A 21,700-nucleotide genomic window follows, 5' to 3' on the forward strand; every position below is an offset into this window, starting at 1 on the left:
TCTAAGCTGTTTTTATCTAAGCTGCTACCTCTTTTTCAACCCTCACTCTCTCACCTGTCTCCCTCTCTCTAAGATCTTGCACCAGTTTCTCTTTTCCACTTAAACTCCTACTACCTCTCTGAGCAAAGTATTTCCCACCCGCCTCTCCCCTCTCAAACCCTCTTTCAGCTATCTCTTTCTACCAATGTCTCCCATCTGACTCCTTATTACTTCTATCTTTTGTCTCTGACATGTGTCCCACCCTCTCTCACATCTCTTCCACACCACTCTCTAGGGCATCGACCTTTCACCTTTCTCTTTACCCACCTCTCTCAGCTGCCTCTTAACTCTGTATCACTTCTCTCTAGATTGTCTACCCCTACCCCTCTGGGCTTTTTATAACTTATTTCTCACATGTACATTCCCACATCTCCCAGTTGCTTCTTCCCATCTTTCTCTTTATTACCCCCCTCGCTCTATCACCTGAATGCCCTCCTTTTTTCTGTCACTTTCTAAGCTCTCTTTTACCATGCTTTCTTTATTGCCTTTATTACACGTGTTCCCTACTCTCCGGCTGTCTCTTTCACCTATCTCCTAGATGCCTCTTCTACACTTCTCACCTCTCTCTCCTGTGCATTTTCTTGGCTGTCTCATTTTCACCCCTTTCTCACACCTGTTCCCCCTCTACTTCTCTATTGTGCCTTCTCATTTTTCTGCCTGTCACATATTTGTGTTTCTATCGGTCTGCCAGCCATTTCTTGCCTTAAACTTCTCTCTTGCATCTCCCTGACATGCCTGTCTGTCTCTCCAACATATATCGCTTCATCTTTCCATCTCTCACTGCTGTTTTTTTATTTTTCTTTCTCTCTATAGCTATCTCTCTCTCACACATATGGACACAGACTTACATTTTCCTCTGTGTCTCACTTATCTGTTGTGCCTTCTTCCACTTTTAACTTCTGACTGTTTTGTCAATATGTAAATGGGCAGAGACGTTGTGGGCATCTCGCTCATGTTTTTCAGTTCTAGGAGGTCTCACTCTCATGGCTTGAGCCCTGGAGATTGGCAGACATGGTTACAGTGTCAGGTTTGCTGGGATGTCACCCAGTCTGTGCCTTGTGCCTATCTATGGGCTTCTGAACTCTAAAAAGACATCTGCCCTGATGGAAGTTATACTGGTCCTTTAATACAAAGGAACGTGGTGCTCCGAGTTCTGACACAATAGTAGAATCCGAGGGTGTATTGAGTGTTTTTCCAAATTATGAAATCCTAAGGTGACAACAGGCTCTAATGGGCGTGATAGTGGTTAACAGGACCACATATTTCAAGATAAAGCCACTCCAAGAGGTCCTGGGCAGGACTTAGCAACAGGATATTGGAACCTTTGACCTCATTAGAATGCCTGGGCAAGGATGCATAGGAGGGACTCTCCCCAGTCACCGTAGCACACCTTTCAATAGATGGACTGGGCCAGGGCTGTGTCAGGGCATTCTATTACAGTCAATGCACTGCCGCATGGTAGATGCAAACTTGCACCTGTCCTAGGCGGCATCACATTAGTGAAAGGAAGATCTTCTGTTTAAAGCAGCCGGTTCATCCTTCATTTTGCAGGCAGAAATTAGGCCTGAGTGCTTGCGTCCACCCACCCTTCAGGTAGTTACTTGGGGTTCTATGGGACACCCTTTCCCCTTATCAAGGTGGGACCATGGGGAACACACATGTAGGGTGAACAATCAGTGCACCCCCAAACAGCTCTTTCGGCTCTGCTCCTGTGTTTATAATAGAGAACCGCCACAGTTATCAAGACCCTCATTACGACCCTGGCAGCCCGAAGACCGACAGGGCCCCACTGGCGGTCTCACTGCCGACGATGAAGACCGCCACATTACGAATGTGGAGGTTTGGCCTCTGCTGGTACTGCCAGGGCAGTAGGTCAGCCAGGCCAGTGGACAGCTCCTCTGGGCCAGCTACTCACTGCAGACTGACGGCGGTAAGATGAGTCAGCTTTTCTCCAGGGTTTCCGCGGCAGTGGCACCTCCAAGTAAAACCTGGCAGAAATTCCTTTGCTGTCTCCGGCAGACGACTCCCCCAACTCCCCTGCAAATACAATACCTCCCAACCCCCCTTTCCGTGACAGCACCTCCTCCCCCAACCCCCCTTCCATGACAGTACCCCTTCCCTGCATAAATGCACACACACACCCACACGCATCCTGCATAAATGCATTCACCAACACTTACATACACGCATACCCCAGCATTTACATACTGGCATTCACCAACACTTTCATACACACATTCACCAACACTTACACACATTCATTCACCAACACACATAAATTCATTCACTCGCACCAACAGACATGCATTCACACTTACATTCCAACATGCACTCACTTCAACAATCACACACTCATTCACCCTTACATTCACACATGCATACACTTGCAGACATACACCTACTCACAAGCACACACATCACTCCTCACCCTCCCACCTCTGTCCGATGTTCGACAAACCTTGTCCGGCGAGGAGGTCGTCCGCCAGGTAACGGGATCAGGCGCTTTCACCGCTGCCAGCGCCCCGCCATCAGGACACCGCCACGCTGTATTACTGCTAGTAATAAGGCGGGCGGAGTCCTTTTGGCGTGGTGGTGATGGCTGTGGAAGTGCCTCTGTGCTTCCGACTGCCAGCACGATTACTGAAGGATTTCTGCCCAAATTGTGGCAGAAATCCTTCAGTACTTGTAATATGGCGGTCAGAATACCGCCAGTACTGGCGGACTTCTGACACCCGCAGCTTCAGTGGTCTGTGTAAAAGACCCAAAGTCGTAATGACGGCTAAAGTTCTCCCTTTTTTTAATGGAGCCATTGACATATAGCGCTGGCACAATCTGTGTTGCAGAAGGGGGCGCACAAGCATCTGTGGCTTCTTCTGTAATAACAAAGTGTCCCACACTTTGTTAAATACGACTGCATGTCCTTCTATCTTCCATAATCCTTTGGGAGTCACACAAGTGACTTCTTTGGTTCTGGATTTATGGGAAAAAATGGTTCTCCCTTTCAGATCAGATGGAAATCCTACTTGGTTATTCTGCACTGTCTGGCACCACTAGTAGCAGTGTTACATAAAGGGAGTGATTTTTCACCCTGTTCTTACGATTGACTCATACATGCTTCATTTAGTGCAATGGTGGGTGCAAACAAATGATTTATTTAAAGGTTTTTATCATCCATCTGGTTCATCTTGAACTTTCAGTGTCCCCATACGATCACAGGAATTCTAATTTTTTAGGGGATGGTTGCTATACGGAGAAAATTCGGAATATCCACTGGGGCCATTGTTGGTATCGGGGGAAAACCTGGCAAGTTGAGGGGGGCTGTCTCAGCTCCTGAAGACGGACCAGACATCAGCCAAAGAATTGCTTTGGTGAAGGGATACAGTGCGTATGTAATAAACGTGATTGCCGTCAGCAAATACATGTTTAGTGGTTCCCTGAACTGTCTCGTTGTAAGTGTAAGTCGACTGCTTGGCATTATTTATAAACGTTTTCTGATTGTTCCTCATTTCTCCCTGCAGACACTCATTTGCCTTTGTTGTGTTTTGGGTAGAGTTGCATCTATGGTGTCTTGTATTTTGCCTATTGTAGTTCTGGATACCGGCATCCCAAGATTGAGCAGACATGATCCCCAAGCCCTGTTGCCTATTCCCCTAAAACCTTACCAGAGTACTGTTAATTATAGCCATCCATAGGTATTACTACAGTTATCAGCGGTCTGGATTAGGATCAAGTTGTGAGTGCTAGACTAACAGAGCTGTGATAGTTGTCAGTCAGGCCGCTCTGATCATTCAGCCTGAAATAGCTGGTAGGGGTCCTGAGGGTTGTCCTCCATTTCTGCCTCAACCATCAGGGGTCAGGCTGTGATGATCGAACAGACAGTACAGTCACAAAATCATTACAAGCATATTACGACGGGATCATGGGACTTTTCCTCCGCTGTGTCTTCATGTCGTGTCTTGCTCTAACCTCCATCTCTTGTTGCAAACAGATGTTCACCTTGAACGTGCAAGCAATTTCAGTTGACGTGAATTGGGTGTCCCTTTCCCCATTAGTGGTTCTACGTTTGCTTGTGTTTCCCATACGTCTGATTTCGCTGGAAGGGTGTGTCTTCAATACTCATTGATCATCTATAATCATTGATCATATTGATTCATCTGTGTACAGTGAGTAGTAGCTCTGGAATATTTTGAGGTAAGATAGTGGGCCTTTCTGGGAGCTATCAAGGATCAGTGTAGAGACAGAAGTAATACAGATCTTGAGCATTGCTTGCCCTGGGAGGTTGTATTTCTTGTCAGGTGAGTAGGCCTTAGATCTATGGTTGTGGATTGGTTGTGGCATGGGCACTAGCAAATGTTTTCCGGGGGCTAAAACGTTTGGTCAGTGATGTGACTGAGGGCCTCATTGATACCAGCAAGTAGGTGGCATGGAACGTGGGCATGGGTAAAGCGAAGCATGTACATGGTATGAATAGTGAATCAAGCAGTTATTTTGAGAGTTTCATTCCATACTGCCCTCTATATTAGGCCCCCAGTCTTGAACAGAGTCACCGATTTGACAGTACTATGTTATGCTGTATCTGTACCGCTATCCCTCCTCTGCACCCTGGGGAAAACCTTCTCTGCTTGATATTGCTATCTTTAGTGAGTCCAGCACACAAAGGAAGTAACTTGATTAATAAACTGGGATGAAATAGAATTTTATGCCTAATAATCTTCTTGCCTTTACTCTTTCACCTGTAAACATTAGGAGTGATTAGAAACATTGGCCGTCATTACAACCCTGGCGGTCGGTGATAAAGTGGCAGTAATACCGCCAACAGGCTGCTGGTAATTACCGCCAAATTAGGACCATGGCGGTGAGAACTCAGATAGAAAGCCACTTTACCACACTGACTGCCAGGGCAGAAACAACAGACACCACGGTGGTAGCCGCCTACAGCAAGGCGGAATCCAATGTCCCACCCACGGTATTAAGGCCCTGCAATCCTTCACCTTTTCCGGGGCAGTACCAACGACATCAAAACCCTGGCAGAAACACTGCACAGAAGTGAAAGGACTCACCATTGGAGACAAAAGGAACAACCACACCGCAATGGAGCCCGAGCTGCATGTCTTCCAGATGATTTTCTACGTGCTGCTCCACCACGAACACCAATGACGGCGAAGATGACGACAGTAAGTACAGCCGCCTAACACACAAGGGAGGTGGGGAGGAAAAAGAGAGTGAGACACACACGTAACACATACGCCCACGCCCCCAACACCATACACACAATCAGTGGCAGTAATAAAACATATATACCCGTACCTCAGATGAATAATGCAAGGACAACAGGAATTTACTAAAGTGAGTGTAATAAGATCAACACAGTATAAATAAGAAATATGCAATGTAACTGGTATATATAAATGTACAGTTCAAGGGACACTGCCCAGTCCTCAGTGTGTGTGGGCCATCAGGCCACAGGCCAAAGTCCAAAGCCCCACTTGTCACCTGTGTTGTAGTTTAGCAGCGATTAGATTAAGCATTAGCAGAAGACATCTTGTATTTAGCAACTATTGTGAACATTTCACGGAATCCATTTTGTATTCATGGCAGCCATTTTTCTCTGCCACATGATGCCATGTGCTCACCATATGCTCTGTCGTACCTTTCTGTTAACTACTCTTGAAAATCTGCCTAGTGACAAGTTATATTTAGCATCTCCCACTTTCGAACATGCCCAGTAAGGTCTGCAGCTGTTATTCCTTGAAAACTGTTAGCCCCTCCTACCTGTTGACTGTGCATTTCCATATGACCTTACATGTATGTAAGTCTTGCTTCTATAATTGTACCACCTCCTTTTAGACCTGCGTGGGTATAAAAAGGACCATGCTCTCTCAGTTCAGTGTGCTACTTCAAACATTACCGAAGGGTGCTGTTTGAACTGTAGTACCACCTTATGAGGTTAATAAACTTTGTCTTTTATTACAGTTTCTGTGCCAAATTCTTCCAATATGGTCTGAGGACTTGTGCAGAGAAGGGTGAACCCCTTGCACTAGCAGGCCTTGCTGAGGCTTACTTCAACAAATTGGCACCCGAACAGGGACTCATCTGCGACTCGGACGCCCAACGGATTGGTCGCGACAAAGGATTGGGATCTCGCTGCGGACGATCAATGCCTGAGGAGACCCGAGTCTTGGCAAGCACGGCGTTTTTCCCTTCTTTCTGATTTGACCATCCAGGTGGCGCCGGTCCTCGACTGAGATCCTTTTTGTTCATTCGTCATGCAGTGACCATTTGGTCGATTTTAGAACTTGGCAGTTGGAACCTGGACACCCTGTGATTGGTAAGAGCCGTTTTACGGCACTTGCTGTGGGTTTTGATGCCTTTGTTTGGTAATGAAGTTTAGCACTACTTACTGTGGCTCTCGTGTTTTGGGTGACTAGTCAATTTGTGTCCTTTGAATTGATATATAAATTGTAATTTATATAAGCAGGTAATGAGGAGAATTTTCTCCAATTTAATTTTGATTTGAACGGCACCTTAAGTGCTACTTTGATTATAATATTGCATATTCTGCACTATTTGTGGCATGCCTGTTTTTAGCGCACTTCATAGGATGTGTTGCTTTTGTAATGGTACCGTTTGAGACTGGAAGAATCGCAACCGGCACCCCCAGAGGGGACGCCCAATAGAGATATGTATGTTAAGCATGGCCTTTCTTCTATAATGTACAGCACATCATGGAATAAATACACTTGTGCGGATCCTGAGTTACGTTGGCCTATGCATGGGTCATTTGATTTGCGAAATATTGAGTATGTGGAACAATGTATGTGTAAGCGAAAGTCTAGGCAAGATATGTTTGACTGTGTACGAATGTGGGAGAAAGAAGTGCGTGGAAGAGTAAAGCATGAGCAAGCCTTGCTTGAGAAAGAGCAGCGGAAGAATGTATATGTGAAAGCATTGGAAATGAGAAAGAAAGAAATAAATGACTTAAAGGAGCTAGAAGAGAAAGAACATAAATTACAGGTAACTGGCCAATACACCGTTAGGCAACCTCTCTATCCTATCCTTAATAAACCACACGATGATTTTTTGTTACTAGATCGCCCTCCACCCCCGTATGTCGTTCCTTCTGCCCCTCATGAGTTAGCTAAGGTCTCCGGTTCGGAGCAACAGAAGATGCGAGACAGTCGCTCTATGTTGCCTGCTGACCGTGCGTCTGAGCTTAGATCTATTGCTCGTAAAACAATTCGTAGCGTTGTCTCGGCTTCTGAACTTTTAGACAACATGAAAGGGTGGACGGAAAAGGAGAAGCTATATTTTACTGGGCATTTGGCACAGAAGTTATTGAACTATATCGGAAATATTCTGATGAGTTAGAGCCCGATGATGTAGCAGCTGATCATAAGCAAATGCGTGATGGTCTTTTTGTTTTCTCCCAGGTGGCTGATGGAATCAGGCGTTTGGTGAAATTATGTGTTGTGGCAGTCCGTTTGCAAGAGGAGAAAAGGGCTGTGGACGTAGTTGCACGGACATCTCAGACCGGCGGGGTGCAAGCTTCCATCTTCGGAACAGATAAGACTATGATAGTTCACGCGAAACCAATGCGGGAGGCCGCGCCTTTGTATGTTCCTCCTAAAGGATTGGGTACAAGTGATGATAAAACTTCTGTTGATGCTAAGGGTTATTTTATTTATAATTGGGTGTATACTCCTTGGAATAGGGCAGATGTAATGGCACTTAAAATAGCATTACCTGACCCACAGAAAAATCCAGCCACCTTTAATGAGGAAGTTGAGGGAGCAATTAGTTCTTGTACTATGACTTTGGCTGACATTGATTTATTTTTCGGATTGATATTACCGCCAGATATGTGGAGAACTGTTCGTAAAATTGATGATCGTGTAGTTTTTGGGGCGTCATGGAAAGAATTAGAACAGATGGGCGGGGATAGGGAACCTGCGAAAAAGCCAAATCAGTTGATTCTAGATCTTCCCGCAGCCATATTATTTAAGTTAAAAACTATTATTCCACCTAAAAAGATAGATTGGACTGTTTTAGCGTCTTGTAAGCAAAAGGCAGATGAATCGGTCTCTGATTTCTTTACACGCTTTGAAGAAGCATTTCATTATTTTAGCGGCCATTTATTGTCAGATGATACGGGCAGACATTTGTTTGTCGATAAATATGTCACAAATCTGTTACCAGGAATAGCTAGTCGTCTAAAAGCTAGTGAAAGTTCATGGACTACCTCTACTCCGGTTTCTCTTTTGACTATGGCTCAGTATTATGAACGTCAGGAATTAAAAGCAAAAGGTAGCGAGGATAAAAAGATTAAAGAATTAAAGCCGAAGGTTATGTTGGCTCAAGCTTATGGTCCGCCTTTTAGAGGTAGTGATAGAGGTGGACGTGGATCTTATGGTTCTTCTTACACTCGTTCGAATTTGCCTGTTGATCAGTGTGCGTACTGTAAGAAATTTGGGCATTGGGCTGCCGATTGTCCAGCACTACGTATTCAGCAGTGTTCACGTGGTCGGGGACAAATGAGAAATCGCTCAGGATATTCAGGGCCTAGAAGAAGCACAAATGATCATGCTAGGGTTGGTGCTAATGTACGAGGGAAGGATGGGTTTAACACTTGTGAGAGACGGAACCAATACCAGATATCTAACTATGTGCAGCCTGATTTCCAAGATTCTGCTTATGCATAGGATTGCCTAGGATGGGGTAAGGAATCAGTTGAAGTTCCAGTAGATCAGAGGAGTCCATATGTTACAGCACATGTTTTGGGTTCTACTGATCAGTTTCTGGTTGATACAGGAGCTACTCGTAGCGCCTTGTCTAAACAATTGATTCCAAGGGCTCCCCTGTCTGGCTTAACCATTACATCGATAGGTTTCAATGGAACACCTTCCCCTAACCCATTGTCACAACCACTTGCATTCTATGTTGATAAATGTACTGCTCCATGTCCATTTTTGCTTTCTCCAAATACACCAGACAATATTGTGGGTCTTGATATGCTCAAGTATTTCAGGGCTACAATACGATGCTCTATTGAAGGGGTGCGTGTTATTTTGAATGATAATCATCCTGTGATGGAAAGAGTTTGTCTTGTTAAAGAGGATATTGCATTAGCTTCACTCCCTATTACTTTGTGGGCTACTTCAGATACTGATGTGGGACAAATGATTATTCCACCGGTACATATTGGTGTCAAGGAGGGAGCTGTATTGCCACGTTTGCCTCAATACAAAATTTCACAGGAGTGCGAAGAAGCACTCACACGAATTGTGCATGATCTTATTGCAGTTGGAGTTGTTGAGGAAGTTCCGTATAATGTTTGTAACAGTCCGATTCTTCCTATTCTGAACAGGATACTGATACTAGGATTTACCGATTCATTATTGATTTACGAGAAGTCAATTAGATTGTGATACCACAATATCCTGTGGTATCCGACATCATGACACTTCTTACTTTGGTTCCCCGACAGCAACTATGTTCTCTGTGATAGACTTGAAGAATGCTTTCTTTTCGATCCCTATTCATCCTGACAGCCGATATTTGTTTGGTTTTACTTTGAATAAACGATCATGTAGATTTTGCAGAGTTCCTCAAGGCTATACTGAGAGTCCTAGTATTTATAGTCAGGCGTTAAAACGACAACTTGATTCTTTTGTTTTACCTGAAGGTGTGGCTCTCATACAATATGTCGATGATATTTTGTTGGCAGCTGATACCCCTGAGCAATGTGAAAAGTGCACTTTGTCCTTACATTCTTTTCTTGCTTCACACCATCATAAAGTGTCACGAAAGAAATTGCAATATTGTAGACCAAAGGTAAACTATTTAGGTCACCTTTTGTCTAAGGAGGGCCGTGCACTTACATCAGATCGTATTCAAGCAATTTTAGACACACCAGTACCCTCCACTCAGAAAGATGTTTGTGCATTCCTTGGTCTTACTTCTTTTTGTAGGCAATGGATATTAGGGTTTTCACACATTGTATTCAAGCAATTTTAGACACACCAGTACCCTCTACTCAGAAAGATGTTTGTGCATTCTTTGGTCTTACTTCGTTTTGTAGGCAATGGATATTAGGGTTTTCACACATTGTCAAACCTTTGCTAGTACTTTTGACTAAAGATACTCCAATGCCCCTCCCATGGACAGATGAATGTGAGACTGCTTTCCGGCAGCTACGACAAGCCCTTTGTTCAGCACCAGTGTTAGGTACTCCAGATTACATGAAGCCTTTTGCGCTTTACGTACATGAGAAAGATGGATGTGCATTGTCAGTTTTAGTACAGACACATGGCGATAAGCAGCGCCCCTGTGCATATTTTTCAGCAGTACTTGACCCTGTCGCTCGAGCGTTGCCTGGGTGTTTTCGTTCAGTTGCCGCAACAGCTGTGTCAATACGTCAGAGTGAAGGGATAGTTTTGTCACATAAGCTGTTGGTGTTAGTACCCCATGCGGTTGATGCTCTTTTAAATCAAACAAAGACACAACATTTAACTAGCGCTCGCATGACAGGATATGAATTGACATTGCTGGCTCCTCACATTACACTGAAGAGATGTGCAACACTAAATCCAGCCACTTTGTTGCCATATCCGGTGACTCAGCCTCTGTCGCAAGAAACACATGATTGTATATTCCTTACCGAAGAACAGACAAAGGGCCGTATTGATTTACAAGATATGCCACTTCCAGATGTAGACGAGAAATTGTGGGTAGATGGGTCTTGTTTGAAGTTGCCAGACGGTACGACCTAAGCTGCATATGCACTCACCACAATACACACGGTAGTGGAGACAGCTCGTATACCACAGAAGTCAGCTCAAGCAGCTGAATTAGTAGCTTTGACACGAGCATGTGAGCTTAGTACTGACTTATGTGTGAACATTTATACAGACAGCCGCTATGCTTTTGGAGTGGCTCATGATTTTGGTTTGCTTTGGAAGGAGAGAGGCTTTCTCACATCCCACGGGATGCAGATAATGCACGGAGAATTAGTGCATAACCTCTTGACTGCATTGACATATCCAAAGAAACTAGCTATTGTGAAATGTAGTGCACATAAGAAAGTGACCGATAAGATAGGGCAAGGTAATGCTCTTGCAGACCGCGTAGCACGTGAGACTGCGATGCAGCGAACTACTACTTCTATGTATGTAGTGAAGTCACAAGCTGAACGTTGGCATAATGCTAGACAAGACGTATTAGATATACAGAAATCTGCTTCTGTAAAAGAACGTGAGCAATGGTCTGAAGAAGGAGAATTGGATGATGAGGGCTGTTGGCGGAATAAGCAGGTGGATAAATGGAAATTGCCTATAGCTTTTGTACAACCTATGCTTCAGATGGCACATGGGCTGGCACATGTTGGAGCTTCAACAACAACAAAGTTGCTTACGCAAGTTTGGGAGCATCCAGAAATTTCCAGTACAGCTAAGAGAGTAGTATAGTCTTGTTTGATCTGTTTACAATACAATCCTGGAAAAGGGACACATACTCCTGCGGGAGGGTTTGCTACACCAACTGCACCTTTTGAAGTTCTACAAATGGATTATATTCAGCTTGAACGCTGCAACAATTTAAAGTATGTCTTGGTGGTGGTATGTGCTTTCAGTAAATGGATAGAGGTGTACCCCACAAAGGATAATACTGCCATTACCACAGCGAAGGTGCTTTTGAAAGAATTTTTCCCTAGGTTTGGTGTTTGCAGACTTTTATGGAATGATAATGGACCTCATTTTGTTGGGGAAGTTATTAAGTATGTCCTGAAAGGATTAGGGATCAAACAGAAGTTCCATGCGGTTTTCCACCCACAATCAGCAGGGTTGGTGGAAAGGTATAATGCTACTTTGAAGCTGAAGTTAGCGAAGATACAGGCTTGCACATCCTTAACTTAGCCAGATGCATTACCGTTGGCATTATTGTCTATTAGGCCAGTGCCACACTCTCGAATCGGCCTTAGTCCTTATGAAGTGGTGTTTGGAAGGCCAATGAACATTTGGGGAGTTCCTAAGCCAAATTCTGTATATGATGTACCTTGTGTCCTGATGAATGATTATTTGGCACAGTTAAACGACAATTTGGTTTCTATTCATCAACAGGTTCGAGAAGCACTTCCTGACAGATCTACAGGTGAAGGCCATCAACTCTGACCTGGTGACCAGGTGATGATTAAGTCCTTTGAAAGATCAAGCAGCTTGGAACCAAGGTGGTGAGGCCCAGAATAGGTGCTCCTTGCGACAAGGACAGCAGTTCGAGTGACGAACCAAAAGAATTGGGTCCATAGTACTCACTGCAAGAGAGTGCTGCCTACCTTGGTGGAACCTGCTGTGCTGACCGATCATCGAGAGATTTTGACTATGGAGAAAGGCCGTGCTATATCACCTGACAAATCTGCGGAGTTCTTCCCAGACCATACGACTTCTGGAGTGTCGCAATATAATTTGAGACCGAGGAAAGAATCTGTTTTTTTTTTTTTTAAACTGGTTGAGCTACCGCCCTGGGTTAGTGAAACAGAGAGCCAATGTGGCAAGGGGGAGGATCAGCCATGCATTAGAGTAGTGACACCCTTCTTGGCCCGTGGTGAAGAAATCAGCGGCTGCCCAGGGATAAGAGCTCCAACGATTGTTTTTAATAAATTTCTAAAAGGGTCGATTATCACTGTTGCTAAAATGAATTACAAACTGATCATTAGTACTATGGGGTTTGTTGTTGTTTTGGTGGTTATAGCAATAATCACCTGGTTTGTTGAAAAGAAGGCTCCTGCTCGTGAGTTTTTTGTTGCCACTACTCCACTACCAGAGGATCACTATTACTTTACGCTTCCCTATCATGAGCAGAAGCACCGTCAATCGTACTTCAATAATACTTTCATTCAGATGTTGCATCATACTCATAATGCTACAAATACTACTAACTGTTGGGTATGTGGAATGATACCTGCGCATCAAAAGAAAGAAGGAACACCTTTCATTCCTCTTCCTTTTTCACACAACGGTTCTTGTCAAGCTTGGTATACGCTTTTGTTTGCATCTGGAAAACGTACAGAGGACGGACTTCTTTTTCTCCTTAATAAAGTATGCTACCAAGACAAAGATGGGTATCCCCAAGCCAAAGGAACTAAATGGGAATGGGAAGAGTATCAACCGGACAATGTTTCAATACCATATGTCTTCACAAATACAAGAGACTCTGACAAGAAAGAACAATTTGTGATTTCTGTTACAAAAACTAAAGCAGATTTATGTATACGTAGCATTGGGCGAATTCCAGTAGGGATAAGTGATTGTACCTTGATTTTAACTATTGAGGGTGTAAATAATAGTAGTTTTATAGCTTCACATAATACATATTTTGTTTGTGGTAACTATGGATATTACCAACTACCTGTTGGGTGGTCAGGTGTGTGTTATGTATCTTTTCTATTACCCCCTGTGTTTTTGGCCCCTGCATCATATCACCGAGAATTTAAACTGTTCAATGACATCATTAAAAATAGATATAAAAGGACAATAACTACAAATGAGGTAGACCAAACGGATACTAGCCTGCAACAATATGTTGATTTTAATTTAGGGTTGTTCTCCTTTGTGGGTGCTGCGTTAAACAGTAGGAAAGTGAGACGATTGACTAGGGTTGTGGAAGCTGTTACCAATCAGGCAGCTCTGGCACTTGGGAATATTACAGAGGAGCTCCAAATTGCGAGGATTGTAGCGCTCCAAAATCGTATGGTACTAGATATGATATTAGCTGATCGCGGTGGTGCATGTCGCATCATCGGTAGTAGTTGCTGTGTTTTTATTCCAGATCACTCACCTTCAGTATATGATGCAATATCTAAATTGCATAAAATTGCTGCAGAAATCCACACAGAGACTGGTACTTGGACTTTTTCTGGATGGTTTTGGGCTCTTGTTTCCGATTGGGGCTGGAAACTACTGACTATCCTGTGTGTAATGATTGCAATATTTTTCACATGCTGTATCTGTATTCAGTGTGGTCCAATGTTCTGCTCCATGTGTATTACTGCTTGTTTGCCTACCAAAAGAAATATTACAGAAATGAAAGCACAACACATGTTAGATAAGGAAATAGCTGAAATGATGAGCATAAATATACAAGGTGAATATTTAGATTATTCCAGAAAGACGAATGTCTTCAGCTAATGCTGAAAGGATCGTCTGTTGTAGTTTAGCAGCGATTAGATTAAACATTAGCAGAAGACATCTTGTATTTAGCAACTATTGTGAACATTTCGCGGAATCCATTTTGTATTCATGGCAGCCATTTTTCTCTGCCACATGCTGCCATGTGCTCACCATGTGCTCTGTCCTACCTTTCTGTTAACTACGCTTGAAAATCTGCCTAGTGACAAGTTATATTTAGCATCTCCCACTTTTGCACATGCCCAGTAAGGTCTGCAGCTGTTAGTCCTTGAAAACTGTTAGCCCCTCCTACCTGTCGACTGTGCATTTCCATATGACCTTACATGTATGTAAGTCTTGCTTCTATAATTGTACCACCTCCTTTTAGCCCCTGCGTGGGTATAAAAGGACCATGCTCTCTCAGTTTAGTGTGCTACTTCAAACATTACCGAAGGGTGCTGTTTGAACTGTAGTACCACCTCATGAGGTTTAATAAACTTTGTCTTTTATTTCAGTTTCTGTGCCAACTTCTTCCTATATGGTCTGATGACTTTGTGCAGAGAAGGGTGAACCCCTTGCACTAGTAGGCCTTGCTGAGACTTACTTCAACTCCTGCACCAACACGGAGAGAACACTGCAGGGGCATCAGTTGGTAAAAAGGCAGGCACCTCAGGGAGACGGGGAACAGGGGGCACCTCAGCCAGAAGGTGGAACAAGACCACTGGTTCTGGAGGGGGCAACATGCCCTGTGCTTGGTCCTGGGGAGTGCAAGGCCACAGTCTCTCAAGTGGGTGACTTGCCCACATGCTCTGGAGGGGGCAACATGCCCTGTGCTCTTGATCCTGGGAGGGCTGGGGTTGCTGGGGTTGGTGGGTGTCTTACCCACTGGTTCTGGAGGGGGCATTGTGTCCTATGCTCTTGACCCTGGGGAGGCTGGGGTTGGTAGGTGTCTTACCAACTGGTTTTAGAGGGGGCATCGTGCCCTGTGCTCTTGATCCTGGGGAGTGCAAGGTCACAGTCTCTCAGGTGGGTGTTATGCCCACTGGATTTGCAGGGGGCGGGCCGCACAGCAGCCCATGGACGCAGGATTACATAATGCCAGCCAGTGGTGACGGCTGCACAGTGGTGGTAGGGGTGCTGCTGCTGCTGATGGGGGAGGGGCTCCAGCCCATCCCTTGCAGCCTCGGTTGGCTGCCCAGTGGTAGTAGTGCTGCTGCTGGTGGGGGGAGGCACCAGACCACCCCCTGCAGCCTTGGACGGCTGCCCAGTGGTGCCTCGGACAGCTGCCCAGTGGTGGTGGTGGTGCTGCTGCTGCTTGTGGGGGAGGCTCCAGCCCATACCCTGCAGCCTCAGACCGCTGCACAAACATGGTTGGTGGTGGGGCCTCTATCTGAGTCCCTGCCCCAGGCCCCTTGTCCTTCCTGTCTGGTGCAGGCTCCTTCACCCTCTGCACGAGTGCCCTGGATCCTTTCCCACCACGAGTGGGTGTGGAGACTACTGGGCCCGTGGACTGGTTGCCTGAGGTGCTTGCCTGGGTTTTTGCCACCCTGGCCAGTCGTGAAGGATGGGGGGAGGGGTAGGGAAGAGGTCAATGGTGGAGAGGAAAAGCTTCTTAGGGACATTGGGGCGGGAAGAGGGAGAAGGTTTGGGAGTGGAGGAAGAGGGAGTGGTTGTAGGAGATGTCTGTCTGCTGAGTTTGGTTGCAGGTGCATGGGCTGGATGATGTTGTGAGGTGGATGGCTGTTGGGTGTCTGAGTTCTTGCCTTTGTGTACTTTAGGAGGGGGGACAGACACAGTGGGAGAGGACACAGGGGACATGTGCATGGCTGTTGTGGAGGTGTCTGCCAGTGAGGTGTGTGTTCTGCTAGGTGTGGTGGTGATGCTGGTAATGGATGAGGATGTAGTGCATGCAGGTGTGAGTGTAGATGCTACTGGGAGGGAGGTGGAGGAGGAGGGGGAGACAGCAATTGTGGATGTTGGTATGTCTGCATCTGGATGGTGTTTGTGTGAGTGCCTTTGGGATGATGTGTGGTGCTTGTGTTTGCCTGTGCCACTCTTGTGTGTTTTCTTGTGTGCATGCTCGTCTACCTGTGTGCTTGGGATAGGTTGGGGTTGAGGGGAACGGGATTGGGAAGAGGAAGTTGGAGGGAGGTGGAAACAGGGACAATGGCTGCCATCAGAGAGGAGGCCAGAGGCTGGATCGATCTTTGTTGGGCCGCCAAGCCAGTGTGAATGCCCTCCAGAAATGCATTAGTTTATTGCATTTGGGCTACCAGCCCCTGGACGGTATTCACAGTGGTTGACTGCCCTACAGAGATGGATCTCAGGAGGTCAATAGCCTCCTCGCTCAGGGCAGCAAGTCTCACTGGGGCAGGGCCTGTGGTGCCTGGGGCGAAGCAGATGCCCACCCTCCTGGGTTAGCGGGCACGGGCAACTCGATGAGGGGCTGCTGGGAGGGCGGTGCTGGTACTTGGGATGGCGGATGTACCTGTAGCTGGGGTGGTCACAGAGGTGTCCACCACCACCAGGGAGCTTTCATCAGAAGAGGTATCTGTGTCTGAACTGTCCCCTCCAGTCTCCGTCGTGGTGCTCCCCTTGCCCTCCGTTCCACTGGTGCCCTCAGCGTTGGTGGACTCTGCCTCCTGGGTCCTTTGGGATGCAGCTCCCTCCGTCACTGGTGCCTCTGCTCCTCCGCCAGATGATGCTAATGCACAGGACAGGGTGACAAAACAAAAAATGGGTGGAAGAGAAAAAGGATACACCTGGTAAATGGCTGCACCCCCACCACTGTTGGCGTACACACCACTCTCACACACATGGAACAGCCCTACACACTATGTATTGCACTACCAGTTATTTTGCTAGCCACCAAGGCATGGGGAGGGGCACACACCACCAAATGCAGCACACCTGGGACCCATGCAGCCCTGACCAGTTGTGGTTGCCTACGAGCTATGTAGCAGGATTATCCCTTCAGGACCCTTGCCACCAAGGGATCTACTCTGCAATGTCAGGCCTTGGCTGGGGCACCCACTAACACACATCCTCCACCCGGATACCACCCTACCATGCGTAAGTTGTGATGATGGCCACTGTACTCACCCCCTTGTGGCTGCCGTGATGCCCTCATGCACCCATCCAGCTCAGGGTAGGCCACCACCAGTATGCGGGCCATCAGGGGGGTCAGGGTTCGACTGGCACCCCTTCCTCGTTGGGAGGCCATCCCCAGCTGGGCCTCCGCCATCTTCTGTGCCCAATGTCTCTGGTCCTCCCACCGTTTCCGACAGTTGGTGCTCCGCTTGCCGTAGACCACTAGGGTCCGCACGTCCTTGGCGATGGCACGCAATATACCCCTCCTTTGATGGGTGCTGACCTGCAGAGGGATTACACAAAGGAACATAGTATCAGTCAGACAGTCCTTCCTGTTACACTTATGGCCCACCATACCCCTTCACATCACCATTTGCACACACATTGCCCAGCACACAATCAATATGCCTCCCAGAGGACATCCTCCCACCGAGCCCCCTTACACCAGGCCTTCACACACACCACTCAATGCATTCATGCCACATGCATCGAGCCCACAGTGTACTCACCTGTTGGTCTGGAGGCCCAGACAGCAGTCCGCACTGGGATAGGACCTCATCCACCAGTCGCTCAAAGGTGAAGGCAGGGGCCCTTTTCCCAGTCACACGGGCCATGGTAGGTTCCAGACACAGGTCACAGCAGCACATGCAGTGTAGGTCCTCTCCTGTTGAAGATCAGGTAGCAAGTGAGTGATCAGATAGAAAATGGCGGTCACATCCGCGGCAGTGCACACCGTCACCGCTGGCATACATCACCACTGGCCACTGTACCCCATAGGGCCCAATGTTAACCAATGAGGGTTGCACGGCGGTTCCAGACCGTCTCCCTTAACAGCGCACATCGACAGCGGAATTACCTCTCTTCCACCTGTCCCTCCACACAGGGTATTTTTAGTTTTAGGGGAGGAGTGGGGATTTGGGGTTTTAGTTTTAGGGGCGGGTGGCGGGTCAGGGAGTTTTAGGGGCAGGGGTGGGGGGGCCCAGGGGGTTTAGTTTTAGGGGCTGGGTGGGGGGTCAGGGTATTTTTAGTTTTAGGGGGGGTTGGGGTTTTAGCTTTAGGGGAGGGGCATTGGGTGGTTTTGGTTTAGGGCAGGGGAGGGAGGGGATGGGTATTTTTAGTTTTAGGGGCGAGGGTGGGGGGGAGGGGTATTTTAGTTTTAGGGTTGGGGGTCGGGCAGTTTAGGTTTGGGGAGGGGTATTTTTAGTTTTAGGGGCAGGTGGGGGGGTCGTTTATTTTTAGTATTTTGGGGTGGGTGTCGGGGTGGTTTAGGTTTTTAGGGGTGGGGTGGGGGATTGGGGTAGTTTAGGTTTTAGGGGTGGGGGTTGGGGTGGTTTTAGGTTTTCGGGGCGGGGTTAGGGGTTGCGGTAATTTTAGGGGTGGGGGTTGGGGTGGTTTTAGGAATGGGTTAGGGGGTTGGGTAATTTTAGGGGCAGAGTGAGGGATTGGGGGGTTTTAGGTTTTAGGGGTGGGGTGGGGGCTCAGGGTAGTTTTAGGGGTGGGGTGTTGGGGTGGTTTTAGGGGTGGGGTTGGGGTAGTTTAGGTTTTAGGGATGGGGTGGGGGTTGGGGTTGTTTTAGGGGTGGGGGTTGGGGTGGTTTTAGGGGTGGGTTGGGGTCGGGTAATATTAGGGGCAGGGTAGGGGGGTTGGGGGGGTTAGGTTTTAGGGGCAGGGTGGGGGGCTCGGGGTAGTTTTAGGGGTGGGGTGGTTTTAGGTTTTAGGGGTGGGGGTTGGGGTACTTTAGGTTTCAGGGATGGGGTGGGGGTTGTTTTAGGGGCAAGGGTGGGGGGTTGGTGTGGTTTTAGGGAAGGGGGTGGGGTGGTCGCAGTAATTTTTAGGGGTCAGGGGGGACGCATGCTGGAACCATGCATGTCTATCACTAATGCCTTTACAAGGAATGCCTTCACAATGAAAAATCGTTGTTAAGGCATTTGTGGTAAAGGCATTAGTGGTAACAACGCGGTTGTTGTTCCGACCTTGTTGTTCAGGCATGCGTTGTTCCGACATACATTTGAGGAATAGCAGCATCCCAAATGTGATGGCCCAACTACAGAGGCACAGGTGAGCCCTGGTTCCCACCCAGTAGGTGTTGGTGTATGGGTATGGTGTGAGCCATATGGGATAATGTTTGGCGAAATGTTGTCCCTTGATATTTGCAGGTGACTCTGGTTACCCCAACCTATCATAGCTACTGACCCCTGTGAGGAATGCCAGGACAAGGGCAGAAGAACATTACAATGAGGCACATGGGCGAACAAGAAGGATAATCGAAAGAACCTTTGGCCTCCTGAAGGCCAGGTTCAGGTGCCTCCATCTAACAGGTGTATCCATGTGCTACACACCCAAGAAGGTCTGCCAGATAATCGATGCATGCTGCATGTTGCACAACCTTGCCTTGAGATGCCATGTGCCTTTTCTGCAGGAGGAGGAGGCTGGAGATGCTCGTGTGGCAGCAGTGGACCCTGTGGACAGTGAGGATGAGGAAGCAGAGGATGAGGACAACAGAACAGCAGTGATACGACAATACTTCCAATGACACACAGGTAAGACAGTGTTACTTCACATTTCATTGTCATTATTTTGTATATCTTTGGCACTGGCATGCTGTTATTTCCCACTTCTATGCCCACTTACTTTACCCTTTGGCAATTCATTTTACAGATGTTGGTGCCCCACTATCGCTCCTGGTGTGATCACTGCAGCCAAATACAGGTCTTTCCTATGTGCACAATTACTGTACAGTTGAATTGCAATGTTTGAACCTGGTTAAGCGAATACATACTTTAAAATTTTAACATACTCCAGACTTGTTTTTTTTTCCCAATGGTGTTTATTGAACTGCTAATAAGAAGAGGGGCAAGTGTATTGGGATGGGGTAATGATAGAGGAAAGTCCAGGGAATTGTTTCAGTCTATTTGTAGCACAGGTGCATTGTCCATGGGGACATAGGAAGGGGAGCAATGGCAGTTCAAGGTGGACAGGGTGACAGAGTGGGACACAAGGGTGACAACCAGGAGAGTCTCATTTCCTGGCGCAGTCTTGGCAATAGTCTCTGGCTTCTGGCTGGATTGCAGGGAAGGTTTGCGGGGTGGTTCTCCTTCTGCAGGGGTAGGGGTGCTGGTGGCCTGTGAGTCCTGTGGTAGGGCCTCCTGTCCACTAGCGGCAATGGAGGTGGAAGGCAGTTCAGATGTCTGGCTAGTGGCAGGGGCCCGTTGCTGTGAGACTGCCTCCCTCATAATGTTGGACATGTCTGCCAGTACCCCTGCAATGGAGACCAGGGTGGTGTTGATGTCCTGAAAGCCCTCCCTGATCCCCTGGTACTGTCCCTCCTGCAGTTGTCTGTTCTCCTGCACGTTGTCAAGGATCTGGCCCATCGTGCCATGAGAATGTTGATATTCTCCCAGGATCTTGGTAAGTGCCTCCTGGAGAGTGGGTTCCCTGGGCCTGTCCTCCCCTGGTGCACAGCACTCTTCTCAGTTTCCCTGTTGTCCTGCGCCTCTGTCCCCTGAACCGTGTGCCCAGTGCCACTGACCCCAGGTCCCTGATTGTCTTGGGTATGAGGTGTGCCCTGGGGACCCTGTAGAGGTGGAAACACTGCTGATTGACGTGTCCTGGGGACAGAGGTGTGGGTACGCAAGGTGGGTGCTGTGGTGGTGTTTCCAGATGGGGGAGGCTCTGTGGTGGTGGGTGACTGGGCCTGGGTAACCGACTGTCCAGAGGTCCCTTATTGCCCAGGTTGGTCATCCAGATCCAGGCGACCAGAGTTGCTGTCATCACTGTGGGCCTCTTCAGTTGGGGGACTGGATAGTGCTGGCACCTCTTCTCTGGTGACATTGGCTGGGATACCTGTGGGGATGTAAATGCTGTGTTATTGTTTCTGTGTGTGACATATTGTGCATCAGTGGGTTACCCTATTTGGTTGAATTTGCCCTGGCAGCTTTCACTTGTGTAAGTTGGTATATGGTGGGCTAGCTGATTCTCTCTAGTGTGCATGCTTTGGTCATAGGTGTCCATGCAGGGCTGTGAGTGATGTTCATGCATTGGTAGTGCATGCAGGGCTTGGCATTGGAATGAGTGGGATGTGATGGTGGGATGTGTGGGAGGTGGTGGAGTGATGGGACTGAGGGTGAGGGTGAAGGTATGTGATGCCATGCAAGTAGGGGGGTGATAGAAGTAGAGAGCTGACTCACCAGAGCCCAGTCCTCCTCCTACTCTGGCCAGGCCCTCAGGATGCATGATTGCCAAGATTTGCTCCTCCCATGTTGTTAGTTGTGGGGGAGGAGGTGGGGGGTCCACTGCCAGTCCTCTGTACAGCGAGCTGGTGTCTTGCTGCAATGGAACTTACCTTCGCCAGTAGGTCGTTCCACCTTTTCCTGATGTCATCCCTAGTTCTTGGGTGCTGTCCCATGGCATTGAGC

Source organism: Pleurodeles waltl, chromosome 9 (genome assembly GCF_031143425.1).
Source record: "Pleurodeles waltl isolate 20211129_DDA chromosome 9, aPleWal1.hap1.20221129, whole genome shotgun sequence".
Lineage (NCBI taxonomy): Eukaryota > Metazoa > Chordata > Amphibia > Caudata > Salamandridae > Pleurodeles > Pleurodeles waltl.